This window comes from Dasypus novemcinctus, chromosome 13 (assembly GCF_030445035.2).
Source record: "Dasypus novemcinctus isolate mDasNov1 chromosome 13, mDasNov1.1.hap2, whole genome shotgun sequence".
NCBI lineage: Eukaryota > Metazoa > Chordata > Mammalia > Cingulata > Dasypodidae > Dasypus > Dasypus novemcinctus.
In genome coordinates this window covers 29,530,478-29,547,255 of record NC_080685.1, presented here as the reverse complement: position 1 = coordinate 29,547,255, position 16,778 = coordinate 29,530,478, and the positions used below count along the sequence as shown (strand labels likewise).

At 40.9% G+C, this 16,778-nt stretch overlaps 1 protein-coding gene across 1 annotated transcript in view; it reads left to right on the top strand.

Annotated features, from left to right (window-relative positions):
- The window catches only part of NUP210L (nucleoporin 210 like), a 229,987-nt gene that overhangs the window by 189,714 nt on the left and 23,495 nt on the right, over positions 1-16,778 (top strand). The window lies entirely within an intron of this gene.

The following is a 16,778-nucleotide window of genomic DNA, read 5'->3' as shown; positions in this document are numbered from 1 at the left end:
TGGTGTATAATCCTTTTAATAAACTGTTGGATTTGGTTTTCCAGTATTTTGTTGAGGATTTTGCATCTACATTCATAAGGGTTATTTGTCTGTAATTTTCTTTCCATGTACTGTCTTTTTTTTTTCAATGTTACATTCAAAAAATATGAGGTCCCCATATATCCCCTACCCCCCTCACCCCACTCCTCCCATAACAACAACCTCCTCCATCATCATGGGACATGCACTTTACTTGGTGAATACATCTCTGAGCACTGATGCACCACATGGTCAATGGTCCACATTGTAGTTTACACTCTCCCCCAGTCCACCCAGTGGGCAATGGGAGGACATACAATGTCCAGTAACTGTCCTGGGACAACTCCAAGTCCTGAAAATGCCCCCACATCACATCTCTTCTTCCCACTCCCTATCCTCAGCAGCTACCGTGACCACTTTCTCCACATCAATGCTACATTTACATCCATTACTAATCACAGTAGTTCCAGAATAGAATTATCAGTAAGTCCACTCTAATCCATACTCTCTTCCTCCATGTGCTGTCTTTTTTTTTTTTTAAAGATTTATTTATTTATTTAATTTCCCCCCCTCCCCTGGTTGTCTGTTCTTGGTGTCTATTCGCTGTGTCTTGTTTCTTTGTCCGCTTCTGTTGTCGTCAGCAGCTCGGGAAGTGTGGGCGGCGCCATTCCTGGGCAGGCTGCTCTTTCTTTTCACGCTGGGCGGCTCTCCTCACGGCGCACTCCTTGCGCGTGGGGCTCCCCCACGCGGGGGACACCCTTGCGTGGCACGGCACTCCTTGCGCGCATCGGCACTGCGCATGGCCAGCTCCACACGGGTCAAGGAGGCCCGGGGTTTGAACCGCAGACCTCCCATATGGTAGAGGGACGCCCTAACCACTGGGCCAAAGTCCGTTTCCCTATGTGCTGTCTTTATTTGACTTTGGTATCAGACTAATGCTGGCCTCATAGAATGAGTTAGAAAACAATCACTCTTCTATTTTTGGGAGACTTTTAGAAGAATTGTTAAATCTTCTTTGAATGTGTGGTAGAATTCAGCAGTAAAATCATCTGGTCCTGGACTTTTCTTTCTTGAGAACTTTTTTATAGCTGATTCAATCTGTTTATTTGTTATACTTCTATTGAGATTTTCTATTCCTTCTTGAATCAGATTAGATAATTTGTATGTTTCAAGAAATTTCTTTTTTTTAAGATTTATTTATTTACTTATTTTCCCCTCTCCCCCTCCTCCCGCCTCACTGTTTTTGTTTTTTGTGTTTTGTTTTCTTGCTGGTTGTGTTGTCCTCTCCTCTCACCCTCCCTCCTCTAGGATTCACTGGGATTCGATCCCAAAGACTTCTGATAGGGAGAGAGGTTCCCTGTCAATTGTGCCACCCCAGTTCCTGGCCTCTGCTGCACCCCACCTTGACTCTCCCCTCGTCTCTCCTCTGATGCATCATCATCTTGCTGCGTGACTCACCTGTGCGGGCACTGGCTCACCATGCTGGCACTCACTTGCCATGTGGGCATGCTTTATCTTCTTCTCTCTCACCAGAAGGCCCCAGGGATCAAACCCAGGTCCTCCCATATGGTTGGCAGAAGCTCCACCTCCCGAGCCACATCCACTTCCCTCAAGGAATTCTTTCACTTCATCCAGGATTTCTAATTTGTTGACATATACTTATTCATAATACCCTCATAATGCTTCTTATTTCTCTAAGGTAGGTATTAATGTTCCCACTTTCATTCCTGATTTTGGTTATTCGTGACCTCTCTCTCTCCTTTTTTTTCTTTGTCTGGCTAATGGTTTGTCAATTTTATTGATCTTCTCAAAGAACCAGCTTTTTTTTTTTAAAGGTTTATTTTTTATTTATTTCTCTCCCTTTCCCTCCCCCCCACCAGTTGTCTACTCTCTGCGTCCATTCGCTGTGTGTTCTTCTGTGACCACTTCTATCCTTATCAGTGGCATTGGGAATCTGTGTTTCTTTTTGTTGCATCATCTTGTTGTGTCAGCTCTCCGTGTGTGTGGCGCCATTCTTGGGCAGGCTGCGCTTTCTTTCGCGCTGGGTGGCTCTTCTTACAGAGTGTACTGCTTGCGTGTGGGATTCCCCTGTGCAGGGGACACCACTGCATGGCACAGCACTCCTTGCGCACATCAGCACTGCACATTGGCTAGCTCCACACGGGTCAAAAAGGCCCAGGGTTTGAATCACAGACCTCCCATGTGGTAGGTGGATGCCCTATCCATTGGGCCAAGTCTGCTTCCTTTTTTTTTTAAGACTTATTTATTTATTTATTCATGTATTTATTCCTTCCTGCCCCCTAGTTGTCTGTTCTCTGTGTCCATTTGCTGTGTATTTTTCTGTGTCTGCTTATATTCTCATTAGGCAGCTCCAGGAACCAATCCTGGGGCCTTCCTGAGTGGGAGAGAGGCAATCATTCTCTTGCGCCACCTCAGCTCCCTGATCTGCTGTGTCTCTTATTGTCTCTCCTCTGTGTTTTTGGGGTTTTTTTGTCATCTTGCTGTGCCACCTCTCCATGAGGGCCAGCACTCCTGCATGAGGCAGCAGTCCTGCACGGGGCAGTACTCTGCAAAGGCCAGCACTCTGTACAGGCCAGCGGTCCCTGTGGGCCAGCTCACCACACAAACCAGCTTGCCCTCACCAGGAGGCCCTGGGCATTGAACCCTGGACTTCCTATATGGCAGATGGGAGACCAATTGCTTGAGCCACATCCACTTCCCAGAACCAGTTTTTGGTTTTGTTGATTTTCTATTGTTTTTTCCCTCAATTTCATTTATTTCAGCTCTAATCATTGTTATTTCTTTCTTTCTGCTTGCTTTGTTATTGGATTGCTGTTCTTTTTCTAGTTCCTCCTAGTTCATTGATTTTAGCTCTTTTTTCTTTTTTAATATAGGCATTTAGGGTTATAAGTTTCCCTTTCACCATTGCCTTCACTATATCCTGTAAGTTTTAATAATCTGTGTACTCATTTTCAGTCATCGCAAGATATCTACTAATTTCTCTTGTGATTTTTCTTTGACCCACTGATTATTTAAGAGTGGGTTGTTTAATCTCCATATATTTGTGAATTTTCCCTTTTCCTTCAATTATTGATTTCCAGCTTCATTCCATTATGATCAGAGAAGTGCTTTGTATAATTTCAATATATTTATATTTATTGAGGCCTGTTTTGTGACCCAACATGAGTTCTATCTTAGTGAATGATCCATGAGCACTTGAGAGGAATGTATAATCTTCTGATTTGGGGTGGAATGTTCTGTAAATGTCTGTCAAGTCCAGCTTTTATCATATTGTTCAAGTTCTGTTTCCTTGTTGAGCTTCTGTCTAGTTTTTCTATCTATGTGAGCTGCATGTTGAAGTATCCAACTGTTATTGTAGAAACATCTGTTTCTCCTTTCAATTTTGGCAGTTTGCCTCATGTATTTTGGGGCACCCTGGTTAGATACATAGATATTTGTATTAGTCAGCCAAAGGGGTACTGATACAAAATACCAGAAATCTGTTGGCTTTTATAAAGGGTATTTATTTGAGGTAGAAGCTTACAATTTCCAGGCCATAAAGCATAAGTTACTTCCCTCACCAATGTTTGTTGCCACATGTTGGAGCAAGATGGCTGCCGAAGTCTGCAAGGGTTCAGGTTTCTTGGGTTCCTCTCTTCCCAGGGCTCATTTCTTTCCAGGCTCTGCTGCTCTGCTCTCTCCTCAAGGCCAACTGTAGACTATCAGGAGAATGGTTCATCTCTCTTCCTGGGGCCTCTGCCGTGTCTAATGGAACCTTCTCTTTTTTCTCACATATCTACTTCTCTGTGTGTTTACTTCCCAGGCTCCACGATCAAAACATTTACCTCCCTTCTCTGCAGTGCAGTTTCTCTGTGAGTTCCTGCTCACCAAGGGGGTGGGGACTCAGCACCCTCCTGATGTGGACCAATCAAAGTCTTAATTGTTATTTAATCAAGTAAAAGTGAAACTTCTGAATCCAATATAATCTAATATGCCCAGAGGGACAAACCAGTTTACAAACATAATCCAATATCTATTTTTGGAATTCATAAACAATATCAAACTGCTGCAATATTTATGACTGTTATTCCTTCCTGGTGGATTGTCCCTTTTATTAATATATGATGACCTTCTGCATCTCTTGTAACTTTTTTGCATTTAAAGCCTGTTTTGGCAGAATGAGTATAGCTCAGTGATTGAGTTCCTGCTTCACATGTATGAGGTCCCCGGTTCTATCCCCAATACATTCTAAAAAATAAAAAAATAAAGTCTGTTTTGTCTGACACCAGTATAGCCACTCCTGCTCTCTTTTGATTACTGTTAGCATGAAATATCTTTTTTTCAACCTTTCACTTTCAGTTGTTTACATCCTTGGGTCTAAGGCGAGTCTCCTGCAGAAAGCATATGAATGAGTCATGTTTTGTTTTGTTTTTTAAGATTATTTTATTTATTTCTCTCCCCTTCCCCCGTTGTCTGCTCTCTGTGTCCATTCACTGTGTGTTCTGCATCTGCTTGCATTATCCTACAGCATTGGGAAACTGCATCTCTTTTTTGTTTCATCATCTTGCTGAGTCAGCTCTCCATGTATGCAGCGCCATGCCTGGGCAGGCTGCACTTTTTTCACACAGGGCAACTCTCCTTGTGGGGCACACTCCTTGTGTGTGGGGCACCCCTATGCGTGGCACAGCACTCCTTGCATGCAGCAGCACTGTGCATGGGCCAGCTAACCACATGGGTCAGGAGGCCCTGGGGATTGAACCCTGGACCCTCCAAATGGTAGACAGACGCTCTATCAGTTGAGCCACATCTGCTTCCCAAGTCATGTTTTTTTATCCATTCTGTCAGCTATATCTTGATTGGGGAGTATAGCAGTTTGATATAGTTATGAATTCCAAAAATAAATAATGGATTATGTTTGTAATCTGGTCTGTACCTGGGTGTGATTGAGTTATGATTAGGGCTTTGATTGGGCCACATCATTAGGGCATTGAGTCCCCGCCCCTTGGTGGGTGGGGACTCATAGATAAAAGGCATGACAAAGGACAGAGTTGAGGGTTTTCTGATGTTGGAGTTTGATGCTGAAGTCTTAAGCTGGAGCCCCAGGAAGTAAGCATGCAGAGAAAAGAGAAGCAAGCCCCAGGAAGAGAGGACCTGAGCCAGGAGAAGAACACAGAGGAATAGAAATGGCTCCTTAGACACGGCAGGGAGGGAGAGACACAGAGCCGTTCACCTGATAGTCTACAGCTGACCTTGTGGAGAGAGGCAAAGTCTAGAGAGGCTCATAGTCTACAGCTGACCTGTGGAGAAAACAGAGGCACTGAGCTCAGAGGAACCCAGGAAGCCTGAACCCTCATAGGTACTGGCAGCCATCTTGTTCCAACATGTGGAAATAGACTTTGGTGAGGGAAATAACTTATGCTTTATGGCCTGGTATCTGTAAGCTCCTACCCTAAATAAATACCCTTTATAAAAACCAGCCAACTTCTGATATTTTGCATCAGCACCCCTTTGGCTGACTAACACAGGGAGTTTTATCCATTAACATCCAATATTACTGTAAAGGCATTATTACTTCAACCATTTTATCCTTTGGCTTTCATATGTCATATCTTACTTTTGTCTGTCTTTTTATCCTTTTGGTTACCCATTTTGCTAGTTTTGACTTCTACACTCTCCTCCAAGCCTCTCTCTTCTCTCATTTTTTTTTTGGCTGCAGAATTCCCTTTAGTGTTTCCTGCAGAGCCAGATTCTTATTTACTAATTCTCTTAATTTATGTTTATCCATGAGTATTTTAAACTCCCCATCATATTTGAAGGACAGTTTTGCCAGATAAAAATTCTTGGCTGGCAGTTTTTCTCTTTCAGTACATTAATTATATTATACCACTGCCTTCTTCCCTCCATGGTTTCTGATGAGAAGTTTGCGCTAAATCTTACTGGGCATCCTTTGTATGTGATGGTTTGCTTCTCCCTTGTTGCTTTCAGAATTTTCTCTTTACATTTGGCATGTGTCTTAGAGTACATCTATTTGGATTGATTCTGATTGAAATATACTGTGCTTCTTGGACATGTATATTCAGGTTTTTCATGAGAGTTCAGAAATTTTCAGCTGTTATTTCCTCAAATACTCTCTCTACCCCTTTTCCCTTCTCTTCTCCTCCTGGAACTCCCATAACATGGGTGTTGGTTTGTTGATGCTGTCATTCAATGCCCTGAGCCCTTGCTGCATCTCAGGGGTTGAACACTTATAGACACGGTGGGCTGCAACATTGTTTGCCCTGGGAGCAGCCAGAGACATAATGATAACCTGCCTTCTGAAATACTGTCCTTTCTGACTGGAACTGGTTGCTAACAATGCAAAGGGAAGTTGAGTGGAAAAATATTTCCTCCCTGGAAAAAAGGAGAGTACAGCTGGCCAAGGGAGGAGAGCAGATTCTGAGAAAGTGTGGTTTTGATTTCAGAGGCTTGGTTCTGAATAGCCTTCCCTGAGGGACATTACTTCTGCCTGCCTGCCCTGGTAGGGTTCCAGCAAATGTATTCCCCACCCAGGTTTTGGGGCCTGAGTGGAGAGATATGTCAAAGAGCATCCTCTGCTTGCAACGAAGGGAAAATAAATAAATAAATAAATAAGGCAATCTGGTGACTTTACTGCTCTCCTCACCAAGGCCCTTGGAAACTGGTCTGCACCCATTACTGATTCCATATCCCTGGTTTGAGCAGTTAAAGAGGAGTAATCCTAAAGACCTAGATCGAATTGAAACAAGAATGAAAGAACAGTGGTAATGTACAGCTACTCAACAGTAAATCCCTAGGCAAGAGAGAAAAACTGCCCATCGAAGTAAACTCACCATCATCATCATATGCCTAGACATCAGGAAAAATTACAAGCAATACTAAGGAAAATGAAGATATGGCTCAAGCAAAGGAGCAAATCAAAGTCCCAGACACAACACAGGATTTGAAACAACTAATCAATGATGTTCATACAAATCCCCTAAATCAAATCATGGAGTTGAAGGACAAAGTGGCTAAAGAAATAAAAGCCGTTAAGAAAAGAATGGGGGGAAATGGATGTGGCTTAACCAACTGGGCCCCCATCTACAAAATAGGAGGTCAAGGGTTTGATGCCCAGGGCATCCTGGTGAGGGCAAGCTGGCCTGCACAGTGAGCTGGACCACACGGAGTACTGCTCTGCACAGGAGTGCCAGCCGATGCTGAGAGCTGGTGCAGCAAGATGACCCAACAAGAGACACAGAGAGAAAATAAGAAGACGTAGCAGAACAGGGAGTTGAGGTGGCACAAGAGAGTAATTGTCTCTCTCCCACTCTGAAAGGTCCCAGGATCATTTCCTGGAGCCTTCTAATGAGGATACAAGCAGACACAGAACACATAGCAAATGGACACAGAGAGTAGACAATGAGGGGAATGGGGCAGGGGGGAGAAATAAATAAAATAAATATTTTTTTTAAAAAAAGGAAAAGACTGGAGGGAAGCATATGAGGCTCAAGTGATTGGGTTCCTGTCTACCATATAGGAAGTCCCAGGTAATATTTCCAGGGCCTCCTGGTAAAGGCAAGCTGGCCCATGTGGCAAGCTGGCCCGTGCAGAGAGCTGACCTGAGTGGGGAGCTGATGCAACAAGATGATGCAATGAGAAAGAGACATAGAGGAAAGACAATGAGAGACACAACAAACCAGGGAGATGAGGTGGCGCAAGTGATGGAGTGCTTCTCTCCCATGTCAGAAGGTCCCAGGTTTAGTTCCCAGTGTCTCCTAAGGAGAAGACAAGCAGACACAGAAGAATGCACAGCAAATGGACACAGAGAGCAGACAGTGAGCACAAGGGGCAAGGAGGGGGGGAGTAAATTTAAAAAAAAAAAAGACTGGGTGAGCACGAAGAAGAATTTGAAATCTTGAATAGAAAAATAACAGAGTTTATGGAAAGAAACAGTAGGTGAGATTATAAAAATGCAATAAAGAGGAGAACCAGCAAGATGGCAGCAGATTAAGGAACTCCTAGAATCAGCTCCTGCTACAGGGCAGTTAGTAAACACCCAGAGCTCTCTGGAGCGAGCTGAAGCACCTGTTTGAGGGCTCCAGGAGGCCAGAAAAGCATCCTGCAACATACTTGAAGGAATGAAAAAAGGAGACTGCCCACCTGCAGAGAAGACTTGTAAGTAGAGCACTTCATGCCACGGATGTCAGTACCCATCCTCCACTGAAAACACAAGCCATCTCCAGAGCTGTCCCGTGGCTAGAATTGAAAGCTCCACTTCCCAATAACAGGGGAGGAAGAGGAGGATGGGCACCAATTTTAGCTACTGACGAGTAAATTCAATGGACTAAACTATAATCCTGAGAATAGTTAAAGTTTGAGCCTGTCCAAGTCAGAAAAAGGCTGGTAGCCACCATCTTAACTCTGTGCCTGGCACAAGGGGAAGTGGGCAAACTGAAAATGCCACTGCTGGTGGGGACTGGCTTCTTTCTACCCAGGTCAGATTGCAGCTCCTGCCTAGGTCCAAGTGCCACCTCCAGCAGGAAGGAAACTGCAGGGACCTGCAACAGCCTCTCTGGAAATTACTGGCCAAGCCATGGAGGCTGGTGATTATCCTACTCTGGCAATACAAGCTGCCCCAGGAGCTATTCTGTGGGAAACGGGTGTGGCTCAACAGATAGAGCATCTGCCTACCATATAGGAGGTCCAAGGGTTCGATACCCAGGGCCTCCTGGCTCATGTGGTGAGCTGGCCCACATGCAGTGCTGCACACAAGGAGTGCCAGCCTATGCAGGGATGCCCCCATGTAAGGGTACCCCCTGTAAGGGTGCAAGAGTCAAGGAGAGCCACCCCATGTGAAACCACAGCCCACCCAGGAATGGTGCAACACACACGGAGAGCTGATGTAGCAAGATGACAACAAAAAGAGACACAGATCCCCGGTGCCACCTGATGCAATACAAGTGGACATAGAAGTACACACAGAGAATGGACACAGATAACAGACAATCGGGGAGGGGGGAGAGATATAAATAAGTAAATCTTTAAAAAAAACACTGGATGAGCACAAAGAAGAACTTGAAAGCATACATAGAAAAATAGCAGATCTTATGGGAATGAAAGGTGCAATAAATGGAACTTAAAAACACTGGAATCATATAATAGATTTGAGGAGGCAGAAGACAGGATTGGTGAGCTTGCAGAAATGACCTCTGAAAGTGAACATACAAAAGAACAGATGAAGAAAAGAATAGAAAAAAATTGAACAAGGTCTCAGGAAACTAAATGAAGCAAAAGATATGAAAACATACATGTCCTGGGTCTCCTAGAAGGAGAAGAGAAGGGAAAAGAGGCAGAAGGAATATATGAAGAAATAATGGTAGAAAATTTCCCCACCCTATTGAAAGACATGTATATCCATGTCCAAGAAGCACAACATACTCCCATCTGAAAAAATCTAAATAGCCTAACTCTGAGACACATATTCATCAGAATGTCAAATGCCAAAGACAAAGAAAGAATTCTGAGAACAGCAAGAGAAAAGCAATGCATAACATATAAGGGATACCCATTAAAATTAAGTGCTGATTTCTCACCAGAAACCATGGAGGCAAGAAGACAGTGCTATGACATATTTACGATACTACAAGAGAAAAACTTCCAGCCAAGAATCTAATATCCAGCAAGACTGTCTTTCAAAAATGAGAGTGAGATTAGAATATTCACAGATAAATAGAAACCGAGAGAATTTCTAAGCAAGAGACCAGATTTTCAGGAATACTAAAGGGCGTGCTAGAGCCTGAAAAGAAAAGACAGGAGAGAGAGACCTGGAAGAGAGTCTAGAAATGAAGATTATATCAAAAAAGTAACCAAAAGTGTCAAAAGACTGGTGAAAATAAAATATGACAGATAAAACTCAAATAGTCAGGAATAAACTTAACCGATGATGTAAAGCACTTGTATTCAGAAAACTGCAGCTCAGTGTTAAAAGAATTTTAAAAAGGCCTAAATAACTGAAAGAACATTCCATGCTCATGAATTGGAAGACTAAATATTGTTAAGATGTCAATTCTACTCAAATTGATATATAGATTCAATGCAATCCTGGTAATAATTCCAGCAGCATTAAAGAAAAAATTGAAAACACAATCATCAAATTTATTTGAAAGGGCAAGGGGACCTGAATAGCCAGAAACATCATAAAAAGGAAATGCAAACCCTCATCTCCAGACTTTAAATCATATTACCTAGCTATGGTGGTGAAAACAGCATGGTACTGCCTAAAGACAGACACAATAGACCATTGGAACCAAATTGATGGTTCAGAAACAGACCCTCACATGTATGGTCAAATGATTTTTGACTAGCCTGTCAAACTCACACAGCTCGGGCAGAGCAATCCATTCAACAAATGGTGCTGAAAGATTTGGATATCCACAGCCAAAAGAAGGAAAGGGGACCCCTATCTCACACCTTCTCCAAAAATTAACTCAAAGTGGATCAAAAACCGAAAAATAAAAGCAAGAACCATAAAATTTCTAGAAGAAATTGTAGGAAAATAGCTTCAAGACCTGGTGGTAGGTGGTAGATTCTTAAAGGACATAAGAGGAGGACTGAGATGGACTACTGATGTTTATTGTAGGTAGAAGTTTTAATTAGCTTTACTGTAAAAGTGTGGAAATGGATAGCGTGGATGGTAACACATAGTGATGGTAACACAGCTAATTTATAAATGGGGATGTATCTGAAAAATGGTAGTCCAGGTATGTAAATGCCAATTGACAGAATTCTAGAGAATAATCTAGGAACTGAATAGCCCAGTCAACCAAGAGAAGGATGAGATTTGTGGTTGATGGTACAGACGCAAGAGTGTCCTTTGTGAGCTAGAGCAAATGTACATCACTACTGCAGGGTGTTGGGAATGTGGAGACGCATGGGAAAAATACAGCTGGAGTGACCTATGGGCTGTGGTTAGTAGTAATAATATAATATTCTTGCATCTATGTGAAATTTGTACTGTGCTGATAATGAAGCAGTATGGAAAATGTGAGCCAAATAAACACCACAGACATGGTAACAATCAGACAATATTATCTTATCTGTAGCAAATGTTCCACCATAGTGTGGTGTGTTGGTGGAGGGGTGTTGTTTGGGAGTTCTGCACATGTGCATGATTGTTTTATAAGTTTACAACTTCTGTCATAAAAAATATATTTTAAAAATAATAATAGGGTGGGTTGGGGGAAAAATACACCAAATGTAAGATAAGGACTATAATTCGTAGTAAGATTTTGACAATATTCTTTCATAATTTGTAACAAATGTCTCATGACAATGCAAGGTCTTGGTGTAGGGTTGATGTATGGGACCCCTGTATGATGTTATGCATGTTTGCTTTGTAATTTCACAACTTTTACTATACACTTAATTGTTTATGTATGTTCATATATAAATGATTTAAAGATAATAACAATAGGATTTGTTGGGGGAAAATACTTTGGTTAGTAGTAATATTTTGACAATGCTCTTTAATCATTAATTAAAAAGATTTAACAACAATGCAAGTTATTGGCAGTAGGGTGAGTTATGAGAGTCCTGTATGATGTTATATATGTTTGTTTTGTAAGCTAACAACTATTATTATATACTTATTGTTTATGTATGTTTATGTATGAGTGATATAACTCAATAAATTATTATTTTTTAAATGCAACAAAGAGGACAGTGGATGTGTTTCAAGCAATTGGGCTCCCGCCTACCATATAGGAGGTCTCTGCTTTGGTTCCTGGTGCCTCCTAAAGAAGATGAGCAAGACAGCCAGGTAGGGTGACAAGTAGATGTGGCAAGCTGACACCACAAGATGATGCAACAGAAGACATAAGGAAAACAGGAGAGATACAACAAAGCAGGGAGCAGACCTGGCTCAAGAGGATTAAACACCTCTCTCCCACATTGGAGTTCCCAGGTTTGGTTCCCAGTGCCTCCTAAGGAAATAAGGAAGATGGACACAGCAAGTGCAAACAGGGAGTAGTTGGGGAGAAATAAATAAATCTTTTAAAAAATGCAATAAAGTCATACAACAGCATATTTGAAATCATAGATGAAAGAAGCAGCAATGTAGAGGATAGAACAGCTGAATGTGATAAGAAAGAAGACTAGAAAAGAATGGAAAGAATTAAGCAGGGTCTCAGGGAGTTGAATTGATTTTTTAATAACATGCTAATTTCCACCTGTTTGTAAATCTTCCAGTTTTCCTACTGTTGTTGATTTCTAGCTTTATACCATATGGCCTGAGAAGATACTTACATGGATTTCAAAATTTTCATGTTCATTAAGATTTGATTTATGGTCTAATGTGATCTCTCCTAGAAAATGTTCTATAGGCACTTGAGAAGAACATGTATTCTGCTGCTGTTAGTAGAGTGTTTATATATATATATATATATTCTTTATGTCTAAATGGTTAATAGGGTTGTTCAAGCCCTTCATTCCTTATTGATCTTCTGCTTAGATGTTCAATTATTGAAAGCATTGTCTTGAATTCTCCAACTTTTATTGAGCTAATGTCAATTTCTCCCTTCAATTCTGTCAATTTTTGCTTCATATATTTAAGAGCTCTGTTGTGAGGTGCATGTATGTTCATAATAATTTCTTCTTGCTAGATCACCTTTTATCAATATAATATCCTTCTTTGTTTCTTACAGTCTTTTTTGACTTAAATTCTATTTTGTCTGACAATAATATAGCTACTCTAGTTCTCTTTCATGGAATATTTTTCCACCTTTTTACTTTCCACTTCTTTGTGTCCTTGTACCTAAAGTAAATCTCTTGTAGACAGCATATAGATGGATCATGCGTTTTTATCCAATCTGCTAATCTCTGTCTTTTCATAGGGAAGTTTAATCTATTGACATTTAAGATAATAACTGAGGAAGAAGGATTTACTTCTGCCATTTAGCCTTTTGTTTTCTGTATATTGTGTTTGATTTTTTGTTCCTCAATTACTCCATAATTCCCTTTTCTTCTATTTTGTTTTTTGTGTGTGTGTGTGTTTTTTTGTTTTTTTTTTTTTGGTATTGTACCATTTTGATTCTCTTCTTCTTTTCTTTTCCCTATATGTTTTATTTACTTACTTAGTGGTTACGTTTATAATTACAATTAACATCTGAAACTAATAACAACCTAGATTGACTAGTACCAATCTAGTTGGTACTATATATATTTTTTCATCCCTCTCCCTTTATATTGTTATTGTCTTGATATCATCTTTATATTAACACATTGTATGCCCATTAAACATAGATTTTAATGATTATTTTACATATTTGCCTCAAATTATATGGGGGGAAGCAGTTACAAACCAAAAGTATAATAATACAGGATTTTATATTTACCTATATAGTTACCTTTACCAATGTTCTTTTTTTCTTCCTATGGTTTTGAGTTACTGTCTAGTGTCTTTTTATTTCAGCCTGAAGGACTTCCTTTAGTACTTAGCATTTCTTATAGTGCAAGTCTTCTGGTAATGAACTCTCAGCTTTTGTTTATCTGTAAATGTCAATTTCTCCTTCATTTTTGAAAGATATTCTTTGTCAGACATACAATTCTTGGTTGACAGGTTTTTTTTCTCTCTAATGATTTTAAATATGCCATCTACTGTCTTCTGGCCTCCATGGTTTCTGATGAGAAATCAACTGATAGTCTTATTGGGGATCCTGTGTATATGACAAATTATTTCTCTTATGATGCTTTCAATATCCCCTTTGTCTCAATTTGACAATTTGCTCTAATGTGTCTTGGTATGTATCTCTTAGAAACTATCCTGCTTGGAGTTCATTGAGCTTTCTGGATGTGTATAATATGTCTTTCATCAGCTTTGGAAAGTTTTCTGCCGTTATTTCTTCAAATACTTTTTTTGTCCCTTTCTCTCTCTTGTCCTTCTGGGACTCCAATAATGTGTATATTGGTACACTTGATGGTGTCCTACAGGTTCCTCAGACTCTGTTCATTTTTCTTCTTCTTTTTTTCTTCTGCTGCTCACACTGGATTTGAATTGCCTTGTGTTCAAGTTCACCGATCCTTTTTTATGCCTATTCAAATATTCTGTTGAATTCATCCAATAAGTTTTTCATTTCAGTTACTGTAATTACTGTTTGGTACCTTTTAATAATTTCTTAATAATTTCTCTCTCTTTACATTGTTCTGAAAATGTTTTCCTAATTCCCTTTAGTTCTTTGTATATGATGAGTTCATTGAAAATATATAAGACAACTGATTTAAATAAAGTCTTTGACTTGGGGAGTAGATGTAGCTCAAGTGGTTGAGTGCCTGCTTCTCACATACAAGGTCCTGGGTTCGATCCCCAGTACCTCTTAAAAACAAACAAATGAAAAAACCAACTCTCACTGGAGAGTGGATGTAGCTCAGTGGTTGAGTACCTGCTTCCCAAGTATAAGGTCCTGGGTTCAATCCCCAGTACCTCCTAAAAAAACAAAAACAAAAAATTATTTAAGTCTTTGACTAATAGTTCTAACATATGAGCTTCCTAAGGGATGGATTCTAATAAAGCCTTTTTCCCCCTATAAATTGTCCATACTTTCCTGTTTGTTTGTTTGTTTTGCAATGTTATGTTGTTATTATTCTGGAAATACAGTTCTACTCCTCTGGGATTGCTAGTTTTTGTTGTTGTTGAGCCATCAATTTATGACTTTTCCCAACTATTTTTGCTCCCACGGGAAATGTAAAGAGAAAAGAGAACTTTTTTAAGTTGCTGCCTCCTTAGGACTCTTCTGCCACTTTTCCCTGAGGGGGACTGGAACAGGGCCACCCTCAGATCTCTGCCCACCCCCACCCCCTGCCAGCAATCTGAAGTAGCTGACCCAAAGCAGTGATAGGCAAGTAGACCACAAACATTCAGATCTTGGAACACTAGATCGTTACAGCCTACCCCACCAGCAAGTTGCACCAGGAGCCTGGACTGCAGTCCCCACAGCTGCCTGCCATGTGGTTGGGGGTGGAGGGTAGGGGATGGTAGCCACTACAGGAAAGGTGAAGTTCACTGGTATTTCTTGAAATTTTACAACCTCTTCCTTCATCTCTTCCCTGGATACTGCACAGTGTTTCACTGGACTCCAGAGTTCCAAAATAGTTGATTCAGACAGTTGCTGCCAGTTCAATAATGGTTTTGGTAGAGGAACTGATTCCTGGTGCTTCCCACTCCACCACTTCCCACAATCATCCTCCCTTAGGGATCTTTTTTTTTTTTTTTTTAAGATTTATTTCCATTCATTTCTCTCCCCTTCCCCCCAACCCCCCACCATTGTCTGCTCTCTCATGTCCATTCACTGTGTGTTTTTTTGTGTCCACTTGCATTCTCAGTGGCACCAGGAATCTGTGTCTCTTTTTGTTGCATCACCTCTCCATATGTGCGGTGCCACTCCTAGGCAGGCTGCGCTTTCTGCGCGTGGGGCGGCTCTCCTTGCACATGGGGCTACCCTACGTGGGGGTGCCCCTGCATGGCACGGCACTCCTTGTGCGCAGCAGCTCTGTGCATGGGCCAGCTCACCGCAAGGGCCAGGAGGTCCTGGATTCAAACCCTGGACCTCCCATATGGTAAGCAGACGCTCTTTCAGTTGAGCCACATCTGTTTCCCAGGGATCTTGACATTAAATTTATTTCAGTTCATCATGAGTTTAAGACTGACTGACTCACTTTCTAAACTATTGTTTTTCTATTGTTCTGTGAACTCTGGAAACCCACAAATCATATGAATAGTCCAAATCTGAATACTCAGGTAATACAACATAATTTTGAATATACTTTGCTAAAAATAGCTCTCAAAAGCAATGTTTTCTTTAATATGATTGTATTTGTGAGTAAATGACTGTTACACAAGTAACACATTATGAAGATAATGTATATGTGTACAGAGTTTAAATATATAATATAATCTTTTAACATATTCAGATAATATATTTAATTATAATAATCATGTTTGTGCTTAATGATGGGCAGTTGACATTAACAGTAAGAAATGTGGCAGCTACAGCCCAATTTTACACAGCTTTGTTACCTTTGATCATCAGTTTGATGGAACCCACTCAAGGTGATCTGGGCACAATGGCAGGCACCTAAGTCTGGGTTTTATTTTAGAAAGAAGCAACCTGGGGTCAATGTACCCAGTAAGTCACAGCTCAGTACCCCAAAAAACAAAGAGTTAGAGTTAGATCTTGGGAGAAAACAGTGAGGCCACTAAAGCTAGAATTAAAAGGTTATTTCTGGAGTCAGATAAAAAGAAAAGAATAGGTACCTGGAAAAAGCAAATATCTGTATGAAATCTTTCTTAAAAATCCTGGATCTAGGGCAACGCTTGTGGGTTGGCTTTTCCCGCTTATCTGGCCAGAACTTAGTTATATCTTGAATTGAGGAGCGATGGAACTGTACTTAGTTTGGTACAGGTCTGCGAAGGGATTTGGTTGTTTTCATTAAATATCAAATAGGGTTGTATGAAAGCAGATGCGTTAGGCCTTAGTCTCTGTTCTACTTCTCTCTTCCTCCAATTTTCTCACCTAGAGCACCATTCCCTCCTCTAGCAGAGGAAATGACTGAGAGCCATACAGAGGTTTTCTTTTCCTACCTTATACCCAGCATAGGCAAGCTGGGTATTGAAATGGACAACCAAAAAGTCTCCATGCCCACAAAATAGATTTCCTACACTATGGAAATGACACCATCCAAAGCATCTACAGATTCACTTGGATTAAATT